Source organism: Drosophila elegans, unplaced genomic scaffold, assembly GCF_018152505.1.
Source record: "Drosophila elegans isolate 14027-0461.03 unplaced genomic scaffold, ASM1815250v1 contig_208, whole genome shotgun sequence".
In the NCBI taxonomy this organism is placed as follows: domain Eukaryota; kingdom Metazoa; phylum Arthropoda; class Insecta; order Diptera; family Drosophilidae; genus Drosophila; species Drosophila elegans.
Window position 1 is genome coordinate 271,760 of NW_024545578.1, and position 6,000 is coordinate 277,759.

Consider the following 6,000-nt stretch of genomic DNA (forward strand, 5'->3'; position numbering starts at 1 on the left):
CAATTTGGGAGTAATCATGTTGTGTACCGAGACCTTAACTTTTAAAGATTTTAGTAAGTTCCGACTTAAAACTGTCATAGTTAAGAATTGAAATTGTTATATAACTAAATCCAAAGTTCCTATCGTGACTCTTTAATTTTTCACTATATTTTCCATAGGGTAATAATTCTTATAGGGCATCTCCAGTTCGTAGTTTAACCCTAAATCTCCTTATAGTTGTGTTTCCTAAATTTATGTGTGTGTTTTTTTGTTCCGCCGGCCAAAGCGCAATTGATGATTGCATGAATATGTTTTCCAATTGCGTCGTAGCGAAATGTTTGCCCTGCCAGAACAAAAAGGGGTTACCAGGAGGGTACTTAAGGGGGTGGACGGTCGACTTTTCGTCGGGCTTTTGTATGCGGTTTTCCTCTAGGTCTTTCTTTCGATGCTTCTGCCTCGTGCTTATGTTTTTTATTCAGGGACGTAACGGTTTTATAAACTTGCTTCGCATCGCAGATAATGAGCTAAAGAGGTTATTTGTAATAAACAAAAAAATTCCATTTTATGCTTAAAAATTGTAAACTGAACCTTGCTAACATTTAAAAACACCGTAAAATATATAAAAGAGAAAAATGTCAGAAAAACCGGAAAAATCAATAGATCACTTAATTGAACAGAATAGAAAATAATAATGTAACAATTTTTATCCATCCCTGTTTTTCGCTGCATGCATTGCAAGTCAAGTTCAGCGTTGGCAGAAGCAGAAGCGCAAAAAAGGCAAAGCAGACAACATGTGACCTTTCCGGGCGGCAAGAGTGGGCGGTGCCATGTGTTTGTGTGGTGCGGAATGTTCTCGGCCTCAACTCTGACCTTTCCGCCCAAAATGCCAGACACTCACTCACCACTCACCTTTCGCATAGCCAGTGGCGCCTGTAGCGAGAGCGACCCGTACCACCAACCAGGCGACGACGGAATAATCTCGAAAATTGAAATGCACAGAACTTTGCTTTCGCACTCGCGTAATTAAATTCGGTTTTTGAATTTGGTTTCGGTTTTGCGTTTAAGCTCTTTGTGGCTGTTTCATGTTCAAGTGCAGCGGCCGCTGACCGACGACTGAGTTGCATTTGCCCTGCTGGCTCCGCTTAAATAATGAAGCACCACTGCACCACCAAACCGCTGAACTGAAACCGAAACCGAAACAAATCCAGAAGAAAGCTAGGAACCGGGTAAGAGAAGCTGGAACTAAATGACAGCGACACTCGGAGCATCAAGTGCTAATAATATGCGAGTGGAGCAGGGGTTATGGGGATCTGGGGATCCCACCTACGTGCCCCTGAGTACCCTTTCCGCCGGCGAACGGTCGCCCACGCGATGTATATATTGCGGTTGCGGGAGGACAGTCCTCGAGGATTCAGAATAGAAAATAAACTGCGGCGAGTCATTTGCCTGATGAATAGCTGTCTCAGGGATGGATGAATATTAAATGAATTCTCCGGGGAGGCAAGGGAATAATAGTTCAATACCCGTCCTGGCATTCGTTTCATATTTCATGAAGGGCAAATAGTCGTACATATGTGAATACCAAGAGGTTTAGTTTAGAATATAAACCATTCTATAAATTTAAACACGATATGAGCTATGGGAGAATGACTTCATCTAAATAATACTCCAGATTAAACAATATAAGTTTGTGTATATTAATTAATATAATGTTCGGATGTCAAGATCGATAAAAAAATATCAAAATGTTAGTGCCTAAACATGTTTTATTGTTACTTGATTGAATTGCTTGGTTAATGGCTTCGCCTGATGCAGTTGCATCCCTTTGGCTAATTCGATTGCCATTTACGGATCCCGTAACGCGTCGTCATCGTCGGGGAAGGGGGCGCTGGACATAATGCGGACGTGGACGTTTCGGCCCTCAACTGTGGCAGTAAATGTGGCAAAACGGCCGTAACTGGAATCGTTGAGAGCCGCCCACCAGCCTGACCTCTGAACTCCCACCTCCAACCGCCCACACGAAAAACTACCCACAACATGCTGTTACAACAGAGCGAGACGGCGGCGCTGTCCTGGTAACCCAATTACTCAGATCAAAGGCAAGGCACTTCGACCTCGCACTTGTCCTCGCCACGCCCCCCATGCCCCGCCTCTCCCACTCCTTGGTTCTGACTATCCTGACTTTGTGCTCCCCCGTTGCTCCTCAACTTTATTTCCCCGACATCTGAAAATTGCGCCAAAAAGTGTGAAATGAATTGTCATGACGTCCTCAGCCATTACAGCAATACCCCGTAATTGCGAAGCTCAAGGGGGTTTGAAATTTGTGAGCTGTTTGACTTGATCTTTAAATGAACCTTAAAATATGAACAGGAACATTCGGCAGGTTAAGATACACACAGCTTACATCTAGATACAAGAAATAGATTAGAAAATGGACTTCAAATTATAAGTCATATATTCAATTGGTGTGTTTTAGTAGTATTAAACTTAAATATTATTCACATTGATTTTCATAAATATGGTTTTCCGTTTTTTTAATGTGAACATTTTTAACACAATATATTTTTTTATTTAATATCTGAAAATTAATTTAATTTTAATTAATAATCATGCATTTTAAACAAAAAAAACCAATTTTAAATCTAAATTTTTTCACTTAAGCTCAAATGTTTTAAAGTTAAATCATGAAATTTTCGATTGTACTTAATGTTATAGTTTTATATTCAAAAGCTTGTTATTTATTTACTATTCCATGTTAAAGCTTAAACGTACAAGGACAGGGCATAATGCAATCGAGTGGCCTGAATGGCTTTAAATGTGAAATGCAAACGAAGATGTGGAGCTGACTTTTTAGGCTAATTGCAAGAGACTTTGCTGCCGTTGCCGATACAGATAAACAGATAAACAGATATACAGCTACACAGCTATACAATATAAATGGAAAATGGGATTCGGAGTACCGATTACCGATGGCCCAGTGTCAAGTAATGGCGGCAGGCCCGACACGTGTGGTCTCGATTCGAGACGCTTCGAGACGCTTCGAGCCGCTTCAAATCGCCACCAATGACGCCAGCGATGGACACGCTAATTTCCTGGTCACAGAGTCACAATTTCGCCAGACTCGCAATAGCGGGCCCTTGTGATGAGCTATTGACGTATACGTAATTTGTGACGTCACTGCTTAAAGTCGAGTCAGTAGAGTAGGTAGAAAGGCAAAAAAAAGAGAAGGATAAGCCTGCAACAGGCGAGGAGAAGTGGGGTGTATATACATACTCTTGCGTGTGTATGCGGAGCAGCTACTTTGGTAAATAGGTTACTACGCCCGAAGTTTTACGCTAACGTGGGTGTATATCCTGCCTCTCGCTCTCGCTTGTTACGTCACTGTACTCGTCACTCGCCTCGTAGTTGCATTTACCGTAAAAGGACGATGACGGGACCCTCGTGCTTGTGTTTTGCACTCGGCTTCAGGTCGGGTACATAAAGACACGTATACATAAGCGCACCATATAGACTCGTATATCCTCGTATATGGGACGCGTAGCGTAACGTAAAACCTGAAACAGGACAACGTAAATGAATTTTGCATTGAATGATGCTGGGCGGTCGCAGGGGGCGGCAAACGATGGCTTGTTGGGTAGTGTAGTTTTAGTGTGGCAACTGCAATAAACGTAAGTCAGAGTTGGCTCAAGAGGCGGAGGGAGAAGAAGGGCGGTTCGAGTACCAGGGGAATGCAGCGTAGAGTAGTTGGAAAGTAGGTTGACGGGTCTGCGGAAGGACGAAATACGAGTGATTGAGCGAATTGAGTGGGTAAGAGAGTACAAGTATTCATATAACGCATTCAACAAAAAGCCGCGCTTAAATAGGTTTATTTGGATTTTGTTACAACGATTTCATTTATGTAATTTGTAGTGTTTAGTGTTTAGTTACCATAAATTCGTTGACCTGATTAGTATTTTCTATTGATACTCATGAATTTTCTTTGTATTACAAAAATAAGATGTTTTCAGTATGTATATCTGTACTAGGAATGCTTTTTTAAAACTTATGCAGATAATTGAAGTGTTGTAAAAACAATCTGTTGACTCTTAAGCCCCTAATGATCGCCATCCTTTAACGTTCAAGTGCTCATAGCACCCAAAATGGATAATATGTTCACTAGTACAGTAGTAGATATTACAAATAACTAGGGGTTTAAAGGAATTTATAGAGGTTGACTCTTTGAGACTTGATGATCGTCATCCTTTCTTCGTTCGAGTGCTCATAGCACCCAAGGTGGATTATGAATACACTCAATCCCAGCATTATTCACAATTACCCACTCCCGACTGCAAAACGTGCTTATTCATTTGGCTACTATAAAAACACACGCATAAGCGATGCTCAGCTGAATGAATAAATGAATAAACGGTGCAGAGTCAAGCGTCTCAACTTGCGTTAAGCGGCAACAGGATAAAGCCGACGGATGGAGGCTGAGGAGCTGATACGTGCGGCATTCAGTTGCCGCTGCTTTTGATGCCACAGATGCCAGGGCCAAGTATTCCTCAGAATCCCAGCAGCCAAAATGTATCGTGTAAATATTTTATTGCACAATGTATCCAGCAGATACACTCAACCGCCTGGAGTCCTGTGTACATTCTGTGGTGGCTTGTATACCGACGATATATATACGATTCGTTTATATAACCGAGGACGCGTACTCTCGTAGACTTGTTCGGCTCCAGCGAATGTGGAACAATGCAACTGGAAGTGGAAGTGGAAGTGACAGACTGTACCCGGCGCCTATATAGGCCAGGCCATTGGCATATATACTAAACCGAATCCGACCAGATGCAACCCATATACTGGCAGCCATGTATCCGCTGCAGCATCTTGCTCAATGGAAAATCGCAGCACTTGTGTGGGCATTAGTCCATAGGGGCTGTTAACCCAGCGAATTGGCCAGAGTCCTATGACTTGTAATGAGAACTTATGCGATGAAGGAACTTTGCTTGGGTACGGCCAGCTCCATTGATTGGCCATAAAATTGCACGGGTCTATTTATAGGGTAGGTAGGCTAAGGTTCTGCATCTTAGGTGTTATACATTGGTAAACAGAAGTGGGTGGAAGGTGGGTAATAAGATGTTAATAAAAAACTACCATAGCTCGAAGTCTAGCAGGGATCAGGTCACTTCTTATGAAGAAAAAACTGAACGTAGTCGATTGGAGGCTTTATTTAAATTTAAATTAATTTAGCGTTATGTTCCAAAAAAGGCTTAGTCTAAATTTAACCTTTAAAGTTTATCCATAAGAGTTTATGCTTATTAATTTAATTAAATCTGCTTCAATTGCCTTCTCTTAAACCCAAAGCCACAAACTATCTCAATCCTAATCCAAGCAGTCCCAAACATTTCCGTTCTTTTTGCATCTCTTCTTTCTAACATCCCCCGGCAGGTGTATTCATTTCAATTTAATTAGATATTTTAACAAGTTCTAATTGACTTTTACCACCCGCCTGGTCCTGGAGCAGAAAGTGCAATCGGCAAGAAGTTTATAAAAGTTCAGGACAGGCGAAATGGCAATTTTGCCCACGCCTCGATGCCCACGCAGGATGTCATCCCACGGATTCTCTTCCTGCCCACGACTCCCCATGTTCTGGCATTAGCTTTGGTTTCGGGTGACGTCGGCAGCTCCAGCTGTTCCCTTCTGCTGGCCGCCATGTGTGTGGGCTGTTGTGGGTTCTAAAAATAGGTCTAGAAAAGTCACCGGCTGGCGGGGAGAGAAAACAAATCCGCAATCTGTAGCAAACGGGGTGCGAGGATGTGGGCGAGGCAGCGCCTCTCTCAGTGGCTCATTATTATTAGTTCGATATGCAAAATAATGAAAGTAGATGGTCGGGAATCCATCAAATTCCTTCGAGCATCGAGCAGCTGCGTTCCCAGGACAACTTCTCCCCCATTTGAAATTGTTAACCCCCACGTCTGGCATTATTGCCGACTTGACATTGATGTATTTGGTGACAAACTGTTGCGGTTTATTATCGTT